General features: G+C 46.7%; 1 long non-coding RNA gene across 4 annotated transcripts in view; it reads right to left on the reverse strand.

Moving 5' to 3' along the window:
• The window catches only part of LOC116960984, a 35,426-nt gene extending 31,752 nt beyond the window's left edge, over positions 1-3,674 (reverse strand). For 3 of the 4 annotated variants that reach the window (XR_004406704.2, XR_004406703.2, XR_004406706.2), the window contains exons 1-2: positions 3,550-3,674; positions 2,252-3,133 (exon numbers count right to left, since the gene is read on the reverse strand). This is a non-coding gene — a long non-coding RNA (uncharacterized LOC116960984). The remainder of the gene's footprint in view (positions 1-2,251; positions 3,134-3,549) is intronic. The other variant, XR_004406705.2, reaches the window with a different exon arrangement.
• Positions 3,675-15,497: the final 11,823 nt, after the last annotated feature.

Here is a 15,497-nt window from a genome sequence, read left to right on the forward strand (position 1 = left end):
GAGGTTGTTTCTTTTTTTCCTCTTAACAGTAACTGCATTTGATCAGAGTGCCTACACACACACAAAAAAAAGGCTTTAGCTGGGACCTCAGAAGTGAGACAAGGCAAATAGCAGGATTTTCTCTTTCCATCAACTCTGAGCTAGACAAGCTCACATCTGCTGAAGACCTTGACTTTTCTTTCCTTGCTCCTCACTTTGTAAGCCAGACTCTGCTCTCCCCACCTCTGCACAGACTCCACAGTTGCCTCTCTATAAGGTAAAGAGGTCCTGCTGGCTTCACTGGTGTTATTCACCCTAGCTCTGCAGTACTGGACCTAAGATATCTAAAGATACCTGCCATCTCTCCCTGCCTTCTACTGTTTCTTTCACAATGGTTAGTCTGCTGAGAAAATGTTTACTTTGCATTTGAGAAAAGGTCATTTACTGGTGGGGTAAACCACTCTCCTCCGAGACAACAGGACTGGGACTCAGATCCTAAGAGAAAATTAGCCTGAAGTCTTTTTCCTCCTCCCCTGCTTCCTCCCACATCCCATTCAGGTGGTATGAAAAGGCTCTCAGTGGCTCCAAGCTCAAAGAAAGAAGGACATATCTCATGTCCCTCATGAAATCTACCTCCATTGGTCCCTTGTTCAGCTCTCAGCAGGAAGCAGGGCTCGCCCTAAATAGTACCGAGGTGGGTAACAAAACAGGAAGATTCATTTCCTGTAGCACCACAGGGCTGGCAGGAGCAGTTCCCTGTCCTTGGTGTGCTTTTCGAGGACAGTCCTCCACGATGACACAAGCAAACACATGAACTGGAGCAGTGGCCAGTTGCACTTGACTGGCCTTGCCTTTGAAATACACTTTGTTAGGTGTGCTCCTTATACCCAGCTGTAGAAGCAGTGACACAAGAGCACATCAGCTGATGCACATCACAGTGCTGCAGCACAGCATGGGATGCATGATATGAAATGGGTTTAGCAGCATAACGCTTGGTCAAAGGAAGTAATGCACTTTCCTGTGCACAACACAGTGTTTTGTGTTGATTTCAAGTTCACTTTTTAGCAGCAACTTGGTGGTTCCTATGGGGTTCACATACACAGTGAACAAAAGGGCATAAACACTCTATAATTTAAATGAAAAAAAAATCTCCCATTCAAATGCAAGGAACAATAAAGTTAATAAACTATGTAATTACAGTCCCAGAGTACACATCTGTCTGTACAAAATACTCCCTAGCACAGTGATCAGCCACACAGAAAACCTGTATCCTGCAAATGCAACTTTCTGAGTAACATCAAGCCTAATTCAAAGGCCATTAAACAGAACATGAGCCTGACTGTTGGCTTTAGTAACTCGGGACCAAGCCACTTCAGCACATGAATAGTCTTACCATTTATTTCCTTGCATAGGGATATATCTGCCCATTCAAATCAGCAACAGCTGTTTAACATGGAGCAGTGGTTGGAAAGAGCAAACACATATCAGGGAGGAGAGTGGCTGAAAGAATATATGCTTGGGGAAAGGAACAGGTGGAGAAAAGGGGAATTTTAACAAGGATGAAGATCACTGGTATACAGACCTCTCTCTGGCTTTAAACAACTTCGCTCCCATGCTGTAACAGCACAGCTGCAGCAGCAGCACAGTTTCAGCATCTGCAGTTCTTCCTGACTCAAATCCTAAAGGTGGGGTTTCACAGGATGGTTGGTTCAAACTAAGACCTCATTTCATTTCACCGCCCATCCTGTCCCCTGCTCCCCCAGCACAGCCTCACTCTTCCCCTCACCCAGCTGCAGCATCAGTCTAATCCCCAGGAAACTGCTTCATCTCAAAAAGACAGCAGCAAATAAGCTATTAGGGAAAGAAACAGTTGTGAGTGTGAGGCAAAGCCAGTTCACAGACAGGTAGGTGAGTAATCAAGTTGTTTTCTTTTTGCAAGGTAAAGCAGAATTCTGCAGAAAGCACCAAAATTCACTCATTCACTTCCAGAATCATCCATCCTCCCTGTTCCTCACCAAGGGTTTTGCACACACACACTCTAGGGATACCACAGGTAACAACAATCTGCTGAGGAAAACATCGTGAACTGACTGCAAACACAAACAAAAAGCAAATTGCAGCTGGGTCAGGACTTCCAATTACTTTGACACCTTCATGGTCACCAAGCATGGTATTTCAGGCAGGTCATATTCCCTGTTCAATGCTTAAGTCAGTCTCTCCTTCTAAGAATCTTACAGTCACTAATGGTTATTCCTTTCTATAGAGCACTTACCAGCCAGCCAGAGAGACTGCACCACTGCCTAGCAAGGGTTCCACCATGTTTTTCTTGCATCCAGCTCCGTTGCACATGAGAACGATGGAAAGGTGGGCTGGCTCGTTGTGCAGTCCCTTTATCCAGGGGCCTGCAAGACAAAAAGGTCATGGAGTGCAGAGAAAGGACAGCTGGGGAAGTTGCCAGAATTAAAAGATTAAGGAAACAGAGTTTCCACTACAATAGTTTGTGGCAAGGTAGAGCCCCCATAGAGAGCTGTCTGTTCAACAAGAGCACATGGGATACAGGAAGGCAAGTACTTGGCCCTTGCTTTGCTTCAGTTCCCTAATCCAGCACAAATGCATTTGGGGATTTATGGGTTTTTGGAAGCTTCCAGCAAAGCTCAGGGCCTGTTCCTCGGGTTATTGTTTTCCCATCTGTTTCTCTTCATTTTATTCCATCACAGAGGCCCCATCGTGGGACACAAGAATGTGACCGGAACAATAGGCAGAACTTGCTGCCTCCAGGACTGCAGCGAGGGCAGAGCCGCCATTGCAGGATGGGAGCCAGCGGCTTCTATATTTAGCCCTTTCTTGCTTATTCCAGATCACATTCGCACCCTGCACTCAAGAAGTCAGGAGGCTTTCACCACACCACCGTCCCTGAGCACTGACATCCAACAGGGCCCCTGAACATAAAACATTAATTTCCCATCTAATAAATGCCAACAGGAAGACTTCCTGCTTCCCCCCTCCCCTTTCCAAATCCCTATTTTGACAGACTTTTTTCTTCATATAAGCAAACTAAACAAAACCATCTTCTCCTCTGCAAGGCTGGCGGCCTTGGAGCAGCACCAGGACTCCGGAACTTGGACAGCGCAGCACAGCCTGTCGGACCAAGGCCCTGCAAAAAGGCAGAAATGGGTGAGTTCATTCCCCGCCCCATGTTTGAACCTGAGCTAAACTCACCAACCTAAAACCCACATCCCAACAGCTGAGGACAGGACAAGTGAAGGGGAACCAAGTCTGAGCACCCATATGGCCTCGATCATGGCTGTAGCATGTGCAATACATGTCCCAGACACCATGGGTAGGGGACTGTTGAGTGAAAGCTCAGGTCTTATTGCAAAGCCCTCCCCACTATGCCCCAGGGCACCTCTCTATCACTTTGAAAGCTGAGAGGTCTCTTGCCCTGCAGGAAGCCAAGCTGGCTGTGGCACCAACCACAAGGCCATTTAGCCCTTAACTCATTTACATCATCAAGGCAAGGGGATCCTGCAGAGCAAGAGGAAAACCCATTGTGTTTCCAGAAACACTTACCTAAGAGCTGTGCTGCTTGAAAATAGTTCAGTGATGGACAAGTCCTCTTTCTGCCACTTCCACAAAGGTCACAGATTAGGAATACTCTTCACGTTGTCTCTCCAGTTCTACCAAAGTTCCTCCAACAGCTGCTGGATTCCCAACAAGAGCTTTGAGCACACAGGTGCCCTTCTGGGCACCTTGTTGCAATCCATATTACTCCCCCCCTGTGTACCAACACATTTCCACACCTTGCTTTTTCTCTTGTAGGCATTCTCACCACTGCCAGCTACCATTCCTTCTGAAAGCTCTCCCACTGTAAGTGGTTATATCAAAGAAAGAAGGCTGATGCTGGATTGGATGTTAGAATGGGGTTTCTTCCCTTTAAAGTATGTCTGTCCACAGAAAATTAGTGGTACCTAACAGTGCCCAAGCATGGATGAAGAAATTACATCTTCTGGTGGCATCACAAACCATGCCACTAATTTGCTTTGTGGCAGGTTAAATTTTCCTCCCTGAGGTATTTGCTTCCAAGGGCTGCTCTGAGGTAGGGGTGTCCGATTAGTGTTTGGAAAGGCCAGGGCAAAAGCATCATAGTTACAAGGCTGAGCAGATTGTCTTCCTGCAGCTTGGGACCCACTGAACTGCCAGAACAGGCATGTCGGCTGCATTCATCTGCCACGCAAATCCCTTCTCCTTTACTTCTTTTGTGTCTAGGAGCCTGGCTTCCCCCTACTCGTGCCAAGGAGGCAGTGCCTGGTCAGCTCTGAACAACTAGCACATGCCAGCAAGCTGTACGAGCCCTGTGTGCACAGTGAGTCTGAAAGGAAGGGAACGCTTTCCATCTGGCATTCCTGCAGGTCTTGAGACAGCAGTTATTTACCGAAGGTAGAGGAGAAAAAGGGACTGGAGTTTCCAGTGGAAGAAGCTGACAGAGAAGCAACAGCAGGACTCAGGGCCTCGTGTGGCCAGCAAAGCACCGAATTAAAAACCCCATGCTGCTCCATCTCACAGCCAAAACTTTCACTTCCATCTTCACCTTCCCTCCCAGACATGCCTCCCTGGAGCAGATGAGATGAAGCTCAAACCCTTTGGAAGCTTTAGCTTCTGCAAAGGCTTCAAGTTATTATCACCTCAAAACCAGGGCTGTGCTCAAGGCTCAGGGCCACAGCACTGACACCAAGCAGGAGAGGATGCTGCCATGGAGAGAACAAGGAGAAGTGAGGAAGGCCTGAGACACACACAGGTGACAGTGAGTTTCCTGAAGGTCACACAGCAGGTTTTAGGGTAGGACTGGAAAATTACCTGAAGCCCTGATAAATCCTACACCACAAGGGTGCTTTTCCAGAATATCAAACATCAAACTCATACCACCTTTCTCAGAGCAGGGGCCCATTAACTGGATCCAGACTATTCCTGCATGCCTGTATGACTGAAACACCCCTACCACAGTCCCAAAGCATAAGCTGTCATGACAGACACCTGGGGGAGGAGGATACTTGCACACCAGAGCTTTAAAGGTGTGCTTTGTATGGCCCCTTCCATGAGGTTATGGGTACCCACCACATGACATATAACACAGCATTGTGCAGTGATACCAAGGAACTTTTTCCCCATATCAGTGGTCTCCTTACCACCCTGTGTACCTGTACCAAAAGGTCTGATTTCCTTTGTCCTCTTTGCCAAAAGAAAGGAAAGCTTGTCCCCCACTTCAGCATCTCCAAGCCTGCTGTTCTTCCCTCATCTCTTCACCCCTGAAGGATACAAACTCTGTAACCCTGTCTTCTTTCAGCTAGTTAAGGATATTAACTTTTGGTAAGTCATGCTTCAGCATTAACCAAATTTATCTACAAGATACAATCACTAATGCTAATTCTAATGTTATCCCCTAACATCCTTGCTCTGCAGCTGATTAACAAATGGCTGTGTCAGCTACCTGTGACACATCCCTTTAAAAGACACAGGAACCTCCAGAGAGATGTTCCCCAGAATAAGAGGGCACCTTTCCACCCATAAGTCCCATGGCATCTGAAGCAATACTTTCATATTGACACAGCACTTCCTCTACCTGCAGAGCCAACAGGCTTTTGAGACACCAAACAGACCTTGAGAATCACAGTACACAGGCAGACACACACACCAGGGAGGACTTCCCATGACACTGGGTCAAAGTCTTGTGAGCACAGACAGCATCATAACCAACCCTCTTCAAAAACTGATAAAACTCTCCCCACCAAGCAACTTGATCTCATTCTGTCCCTGAAGGAAGACGTTCCATGCCTTAGAGCCACAGTAAATGGGAAACATTTTTAATTTCAAACCTAGATTAATATCAGCTCCTCACCAATCTTATACCATCCTCATTTCTTAATTCTCAGAGCTCTTCCTCCTTCCTCATCCAACTTTCCTCCCATCCATTTTGAAGAAAAAAGGAGTAAAATAGTTCTCCTGGAAGTCAGATATAGCCTATCTCCCTGCAGATACATAGCATATATATCCTTTCAGAGAACCACAGAAAAATTGTCATCTTTTCTGGACCCAAAGAGGAGGAGTCCTCAGCCCTGCTGTTCCACCACCATCAGCCACCAGACCTTGAGGAAATCACTGATTTCCCACAAGCATAGCTGGGCAGCACGGCCCAGTGGCACAGCCAGTTTCCAACTGGGTGCAAGGCACAAGATGATAAAGACAAGTATGCATCAGGGAAGGAGGTGGTAACAGGCTTAACAGAGCCTTGCAGAGCACGGACAGAAAATAACAAGCAGATGTATGATACCATAAGCTTTAACTGAGTAAGGATTATAACTTTACAGATAAGTGCAATCAATGCATAGGCACAAACATTTGTGGTCAACAGTGCAACTTCATCCCTAGCTGAATGATCCACTGGGTATGCATGTTCAAATGTGCACAACACCATTACTGCACAACTAAAAGTCTTTTCCCATAAGGCCACACAGACTCCCTTGGGCAGAAGCCAAGCAGTTAAATAAGAAAATCTATCCAGAGTGAGAACTCTTCAGAGACATTTCACCATCTGGAAAGAGGAGGGGATCTTACCCTGAGAATGTTTGGAGAGCCCGACCTACCGCGGTTAAACACGTGCCTCATCTAATCTTAATTCCTGGGGAAGAGCATCGCATCATTCCCACCGCTTTATGCAGCCGGACCTGCAGCGAGCAAATGGGCCTGACTCTGCCTCACTCTCCAGACAAAAGCATAGAGCCAGAGCCCAAGATGGGATGGCAGCTGTCCATTCAGCATTTGCTTTTTAGTGAGGCCAGACTCACAGTATTATTGGTGACAAACAAAAGCCACTGCTATTAGTGTGGGCTTCTTCATTTCCTTTTATTATATACCCACCCACGTCATGTAAATAAATCTGCAGTTAGCTTCCTTCGAAGCACTGGGGCAGTGAAGATTGTGCTGAGCTTCAGGAGAGAGCACAACTACAGCCAAGGCAAGGGCACTACCTCCTTCCACCATTCCCTGAAGAGACAGGGCACTCCCAAACAGGAACAAGCACTTAGAGTAGAAAAATATCACAGGACCCTAACTCTCAAAAAGCCTTTGATATGCAAGCTAGACTAGGACAGTAGTGGTCAGAGGAAATTAAGTAGGACACAGGACTTGGCTCCATTCACAGATGTGCCCCAGAAGGCTATATCCTGGTAAAAAGTAGCATTTTAAATAGCTATATAAAATCTCTGTATTTCATAGTCACATGAGGTCTGTCCCCTGGTGGGCTTCCAAGAGCTCAGCTAGGCAGAGGCACCACCCATATGGATGCAACTGCAAATAAATGACCTTGGAGAGATATGGCCCAGGAGAAATCAAGACATCCAGTGGGAGCTCTCACCCTATTCCATTTCTACCAAGAGACACAGGCAACACAAAGGAGCACAGAAAGTCTCATTTGGCAGAACTCAACCTGTATCAGGACTCTGATCCCCACTCTTTCACTAAAGGCTGGCCCAAGCAAGTCTTGGTACTCCCACCCCTCTCTTCTGATAACAAACCAGAAAGAGAAACACCTCTCTAGAGGTAAGAGAAGATGCCAAAACCCACTGCCTTAAATCTTAGAGCACAACATCAGTCAATGTCCTCAGTCCCTTTAGAGAGGGGCCCCAGAGACAGCTCAGCCTTAACAGGCATTAACCCAGTGGAAGGTCCAAGGGACAGAGAAAGAGGAAGGACAATAGAGCACAGCTCTCATCCCATAGGGCTGCATACAGCTAGACACAGGCAGCCAACAGACCAAGCATTATTCAGCACAAGCAAAAAATCTCTTTCCAGCCTCTGTCTCACAGCTGCTCATCCATATTCCAACCCTTCGACCCTGACAACCCTTCTGGCTAAGAGACATGGGGCCCATCATTTTGTCTGCTCCCTCCCATCATTCTCCTGTTCCAACATCCTTAGCTTACCCACCCCCACTTGCTATAAAGCTGATCGCTTCCTTCACAGGGTCACCTCCCTGCAAAAGGAAGAATCTCTCATCTGGACTCTGAGTTTCCTGGATGTCATCTGACCAGGATGGGGAAGGAAGAGAGAAAGGTCCTTCTCCAGAACACAGACATGGAATTGGTTGAACCAGCTCCAATCAACTGGGCTGCAGTACCTGAGATGGTATTTTGATTCCAGTCCTACGGCAAGAGGCAGCACAAGGCCAGGCAAGGGCAGATTACATGATCTCTCAAAGCCGCCTTTCACTACAGCACAACACGTCCTCTGTGTTATTAGAGGGCTTTTTCGGACTGAATGAAATAACACTCTACAGCTCTTGATTCCTACCTCAGGGCAGCAACAGCATCTCTCCTGCCCATCTTTCTCCAGGGAGGAGATTAAATATCAGAGATGAATCGAAATGCAGCCAATCAGACAAGGCAATCTGCCAAAGTAGCAAAAAGGAAGGGGGTGGGGGGAAAAAGGTACCTCAGTACTGAAGTGACCTGTTTAAATGCTGCTGCTGAATGCTGAGCTGCTGGATCTCTCCAAGGCTCTGAGAGACAGAGGAAGAACCCTGGAGGATGGGAACGAATACACATCACTTCTCAAGCACTTCATCATCTGCACTCGAGGAAAGGGGCAGACTCAGCTGGAAGAGCTGAAGACACAGTGCAAGGCTTGTCCAGCCTGGTTGTGGGAACTCAGATCTGGCAATGATCTAGAGATGAAAATGAGACTCAAACATGTGCACTATTTCAGGAACTGAGGAATATGCATGCTTCTCAGCCCAAGAGATTACATAGCTCCAAGGGGCTTTGGGAAGTCCCAGTCCATGAGACCCTCTCAGAGCAGAGATACAAAAATCAAGCCTCCAGACCGCCCAGGCTTTTATGGGTGTCTCCACACAGGGCGTTTCTACTTTCTAACAGCAGTAATATAGCTGGAGCCAGATCCTTTGGCCACAAAAGCACAAGCTGCTGGGGCTGGAAGCAAGAGAGGCTGTTTTAGTGCCTCTCTGTATTTTAGCCACATTAGGCCAAAGACAGATGGAGTCTGGGAACGATTCACATCATGCTACCATGTCAGAGTCCTGCTCTGAACCTGAGCTCTGCTGTGCTACAGTGCTTTGAACAGACACACAGAGAAGTCTTTCCTCTTCTAACAGCGTCTGCCTGCACTGGTCATCTGGGTAACCTGCAAGCCACAGCACTCATGCTGGAGAGAGAAACTGCCAACACTCAAGGCACAGGCCAATTTCAGAAAGCACTGTCATGTCTTGTCAAGGGTGCCTGAAACACTAACCACCTCAGAAATCCTGTGCCATCAGAGTGCAAGGCTGGAGAGCACAAGTCAAAGTTCTCAGAAATGGGCTGTTCACAGTATCACCTACATCTTCATGTCGAGCAGCAGCAGGTAAACCACAGCAGGAAGGGAGATGGGAAGGTGAAGCAGAGAAGCACCAGAAACTATGACGGAAGGATAGAAAAACCACACCAAGAACTGGAGAAGCAAGTTGTGGGTCTCTGAAAGGCGCACATGCACTCACACACAGGCACAGTTTCTTGGACTGTTTATCAAGCTCAGGAAGGAAGAGGAATCAGTCTGCCAGAAAGATCAGAGATGCTGGGGCTGTCATATGACACTCCCTTTACAAAACAAAACCCACAGAGTGTGCACACACAGACAGAGAGGAAGCTACAAGGAAAGCCTTGAAAACAGCAGAGGAAACCCTAACCCCACCCCAGAAGTTCTACCTTTAACTAAACCCCATCCCAGAAGCTAATGAAAAGTACAGTCAAACTTGCATCAGGCAGGCAGGGGACAATTTTCTGTACTCCCCTGGCCCCTCCTGCCCTTACAACATAGCACTTGGACAAATCCTTTCTCAGTCTGGCTATGTGAAGGACAGGGAGCCCTGCCCAGTCCCAAGCCTCTCCTAAGGGTGCTCAGCTCCTTTTGGAAGAAACACTTGCTATGCAAGTGCAGAGACATACCAAATATACCTTCCTCATTCCCAGGAGCTTTGACTCCAGCTGGTACAAAAAAATCAGCAGAGTCAATAAAGCTACTGGCTGTGGATCCAGCTAGAAATGGAGAAAGGTTTGGCCAGCATAATGGTTGTACCCTGGCCCAGGCAAGAGAATTTGCCTCTTACCCTGTCCGTAAAGCCCTATGCAAACTCCTCATACAACCCTACTCTGTTTACAACCACTGCAGAAAAAGGGAAGAAAACCCTCAGTGAGTTGTCAAGAGGACATCAGGGCATGGCTGAGTCTCCCATGCCTGCAAATGCAGGGACACACATGGAGGGGGCCAGAGTGGGAAACACATCACAAGAGCCATACAGCATCAGATGCTCTCCTGCTCCGGTTTTTAACCACTCGCACATGAAGCCCAGATGGTTTCCAGAGTGAGGGAGAAGGGTGTGTTGCTTACACAAGCAATGCCATATTTCAGTAAATATCATATGCCATCCAGACATTCTGGACTGGATCCAATTTCCGTTAGGCTTTGCTCAACTGGGGACCTGGCTCCTCCAGCAGACAGCAAACTCCATTTGTGTAAGGCAGATCTGTGTCTCAGGCAGACACACATTTTTACCAGATGATCCTTGTTACACCTGGCATGGAGAGAGGATTTCCAATATTCAGCCAACCAACCTCTGCTTCCAGACTCAGCTCAGTCAGAAGCGAGTTAACTCTTCCTCACCAACATTGTGTAGGACTGTGTGGGCCACAGCAACCTGCTTCTCCCACTCACCTCTCTGGGAATCCTCAGAGTCTCCTCATATTCCTTTCACATGCTCCATTTCAGAATGTCATGTGTGTACCTGCAGTGCTAGGAAGCACCTAGTCTATTTGTTTGACAACTGTCACAAAAGACACAACACAATTAATTAGTAGTGACCTGAGATAAGGTGTTACGGTATCTTCATAACATCAGATTAAAAATAATATCTTGAGTTCTTTCCTTAGGTCCTTTACAAACGAGAATTGTTAAAGTTGTCGCTAACAGCGAAGAGCAGATGTAGGAGGCATTTCAGAAACCACGTCTTTAACATATTAAGTTTAAAGAAATTAGAGAATTCTCCTGTGTATATAGTTCCAGGGACAGACTTGGCCTTGATATGAAACTCTAAACATGAATTTAAAAGACAGTCTCCCCAGCCCTGATTACTGCTTGCTGCACTAGGATATTGGAGGTCTCTGCACAGCCTCTGTCTAATAGCCTATCTGGCTTCAGGATCTTACACTAGCCAAGGTAAACAAGGCCTCATCCGAGGAATTCTTGCAGGCATGGTCTTTAGCCAAACTCACCTTTTCAGGACACAGTACTCCAAATACATGCATCCTTCAATCTGCCAAGGAGCATATGTGACCATCAAAGAACAGCAATAGTAGGAACCAACCTGTGTTTTCTCCAACCAGAATTTTAGAATTCTCTTTCAGGAAGCATGGCACATCTTCCAGGATGCTTTACTTACACCTTCCCTTTGAAAAAATCAAGCAAAACTCTGACAGGCTTGGCAAAGGGAAGCTAGATGTCTGTCTCGCTGGCAAAGATGACAAAAGCAGGACTCCTCTCCTACAGCCCATAGACATGAGACACAGCAGAATGGACAACAACTTTGTTGAAGCCAGACCAGAGACCTGAGCTTTTCTGGCATTTATTTTGGACACTGAAGGCAAAAAACACATACTCATGAACCAGAATGGTATGGGTTTAATGGATAAACAGTGAGCAAGTTTTGTTCCACTTGAGTTGGGGTTCACCAGCATTAGTGTACTGGTCACAGTGCAAGAGCTGGAGCAGCCGTGCAGCTGCTTCGTCTCTGCACACACCTAATGGGCTGAAGCAGGAGGTGGGCACTGATAAAGCCACCATGTGAGACACTGCTAAGGCTGTTCTTGCCTTCTTAAGGAGCACTGAAATCAAGTCTGTAGGGCCTATCTAGGCCATTTATTTGCTCTTCGGTGACTTCCTAGTTGAGAGCCCCTCCTCTTCCCAACCCTCCCAGACCCTGTGTACTAGATAACCCCTGCTCTCTCCCTGGTGTTGCATCTCAGCTCCCAAATGAAAGGAGACATGCTGTTCAGAGTAAAGCTTCAAATAAAATTTTCTCTCTGAGAGCAAAGAAGTTTATTTAGGTACCTAACATGTAAAACATCTCTCACAGATCATCTCCAGTCAGATAGGCTCAGGCCATGAGCCCCATTCTCAGCTGTTATACTGCTGAGCATACATAACCATCCCTACAACAAGGAGAAACAAACAAAAAAGAACCCTCTTAAATCAGACCAGCTGGTGACATACTCTTTAAAAACTCTGACAAGTTGTAACTGTGAGTTTTATAGCACACACACATAGCAGCATGCTGCAGAGCACCTCTCCAGTTACTTCCATGGCTCCCCTCAGCACCCTGGAAGCTAGTGCTGGCCTTGCTCAGGCACTTTTCTCAGACCTTTTGCAAGCTCTGTGTGTCTCTGTACATCTCCCACGTCTACTCCTTCTGTGGGACTCATGCTGTAAATCTTGGTATTGCTACAGCAATTTCCCAGTCTAATCACATGCCTTGTTGCATTACCACAGCAGTGATAGCTGGTTGAACCACACACCACATCCTTGCAATTGTTTCTATTACTCACAATTGACTTATTTATTAAATTTGAGCTTGCTGAGCCTTGCCAGAAGATGAGCAAGATCCCTGTCACCCCTCCTTGCTATTGATCAGAGTAGCAGAGGGCAGGTGAGTAGGCTGCGAGTTTGAGCTGTGAAACAGTCCCAGCAATTCTGTAAGGACAAGCTTTCTCCAGCAGCCAAGCTCCCTTGCATCTAAACACCAGAGCCTGAGTCCTGGGAAGTAAACTCTTGAATTGCAACAGAAATCAAAAGGGAAAGTAGATGCAAATGAAGCCTAAATGAATTTGTGATTTTAGAGCAGACAAGTATTTCCACAGACTTGCTTGTAACATGGCACCAGCTACAGTCTCCACATGCAGGTCTGTCTCTGCACCCACCCTCACTAACAGACACACCTAAGAGCAATCGGTAACACAAAAGTGAAGTGCCTCTAGATGCAAGCAACTCTGCTTGTGGGGGATTTCCTAAGTTTGAAACAAACAGCCTCATGGCTCCTGGCTGCTTCAGAGACACAACCCACCATCTTGTGCCTCACAAACACTCCTCTGACAAAAGACTTTGACTCCTTGCTTTCAAAGGGGAACAAACAGAAGGCAAGTTCAGACAAGGCTAATGGCTGCTTGCCCAGCCAGGCCTCAGCTAGTCCTTCATAGCAAATATTTGTTCTTAATTACAGTGCCGTTTGCCCCAGGAGCTTGCCTGCAATATGTAGGAGGGAGGGGGATTATGTTGTTGATAGGTAAATAATAGCTGTCTCATCCAGAGAACCCAGTACGTTTTCCAAAGATGAAAGCCTCCTGAATGCTTTCCCCATAGGTTACAGTAAGGATTTTAAATCTTTATCCCACTCAGGGGCATGCTAAAAACTCCCACAGTAGGTTTAGAGAGAGGGAGATTGGAGCTTCACTGCACAGCTCCCTCTCGAGCCTTGCTGCAAGCAGGAGTCAAGTGGGACAGATTCAGCACTAGCAAGTGGCAAAGCGGGTGTTTGGAACGATCTGGTCTGCCATCACAACATGAAGTGAGGTCAGAGTCTGCTGCAGACCAGCAGCATCAAGCACATGCTGCTCTGCCATGCTCTGTCATGCCTGGCCATCACAAGGAGACACTGAAGCCAAGTAGCCGATGTTAGATGGAGCCAGGAACAAACTTGATCCCTCCTGGTCCCCAGGTCCTGCTTCTGTCCAGCAGACAGCCATGTTCCTTCATGTCCAGCTCTGGTATGGAGAGCACCCAAGGGCCTGGAGCATATTCTAGGGAAGGGCAAGGTGCTGCCCAAGCACAGAGCAGCCAGGTGAAGCAATCCCACAGATGACATGTGGGAAGCAGCCAATTCTCACTCACCCCAAAAGCTGAGAAGCATAAGTTTTGATCTTCCTCCATTCAGCTTCCAAAACATCAAAAATACAAATATTTATCAGTGATATTAAGGGAAATGTAAGCAAGACAGCCAATCTCTGCTCTGTCTGAGGAGGAGGTGAGAAGTGACTTCCTCCCACCCACCACGAGAAAACCCATCTGACCCTCTGGGAGACACTGAATGAACACAAGCACTCCCCTTCTCCCCAAGCCACCTAGCTAACGTCACTGCCAAGACATCTGGTATCTCAGTCAGAGGGCAGAGCCAAGCTAACTCCAGCCCCAGAATATATTACCCATTTCTTCCATAAAGAAGAAAAACAACCAAAATAACAACAAAACCCCCCACTATAGGCAATCAAAACCGATATCTACCCATGCTACAGCTCCTACGTTCCTAATTAACTCCCAGTTACCAAACCCAGCGCAGAGAGAAGAGGAGAAATGCCTATAAACACCAAAAATGAGAGGACCCTTCAAAGAGCAGGACCTGAACTTTCAGGGGAGCACCAGACACACAGAAGTCTGACACTATAATATTTAAAAATCCAAGGCAGACTGCACTACTTTCCTCCCATGTTCAGCCCATCACTCACAAGAGGTCTTTTGCATGTCCCAGCTAGGCAGGAACAGCCACAGAGACGATACTGCACTGTTAATGTCCAGGAAAGCAACACAAACCTTTCATCACCACCTCTGCTGCTCTTCCCCTCCCTGTCTTATCATTTCCACGCCAATTTGCTAGGCTTGGTTTTGTTCCTCTTTCCAAACATCACCCAAGCCTTTTATTTTTTTTCCCCTCTAAACTCTGCATAAAAAAAAAAAAAAAGACATTTTAAAAAAATAGTGCCATTCCCCCCCCAACTCTAACTGGACCGGCCTGAAATCGGTTGCCAATGTGCAATAAATATTTGTACAGTTCCTTTGTAACTTCATTCATCTCTCTCTACCGCAGCACTTGAATCATTTCACATTTTTGCCTCTTATCCAAGGTCTTCAAATTCCTAGACAGAGATTTAATGAAGCCTCTGAAACCCCCAGTCCAATATCCTCTGCTAACACCCTCACAGTGAGCTAGAGTTTTACAGCTTGATCCATTATAGGAAATTGGCTGTGGTGTGAGCAGTGGGAAAGAGAAAGATTTGCTCCATGCATTTTCTGCTCTTCAGGAATACCCCCATAGCTGGACAACAGACAGTCCCAGGCCTCACATCTGCACTTTTACACAAGCCTCAACTCCATGAGCAGTTAACACAAATGCTTCATTGCATTATGTCCAGCAAAGGACAGCACTGGAGCTACAGGACCAGAAATGTAGCTGGTGTCAAGTCTTTCCTCTGGTATGTTGCTATGTCCTACGCACCTGAATCTCTTTATTACATCCTTTAGATGTTTACTTTGCTTCCTGCCACTAAATTCGTCAGACAAGCTTCCTTGCTATTATAGTAGTTATAAGTTACATGTTAGAGGTACATTTTATAGTGTGTCTAAACAAGGAGTTAATCCTATAAATCTATGTA

The sequence above is a fragment of the Tyto alba genome, unplaced genomic scaffold (genome assembly GCF_018691265.1).
Source record: "Tyto alba isolate M040663 unplaced genomic scaffold, T.alba_DEE_v4.0 Super-Scaffold_3, whole genome shotgun sequence".
NCBI classification, from domain to species: Eukaryota; Metazoa; Chordata; class Aves; order Strigiformes; family Tytonidae; genus Tyto; species Tyto alba.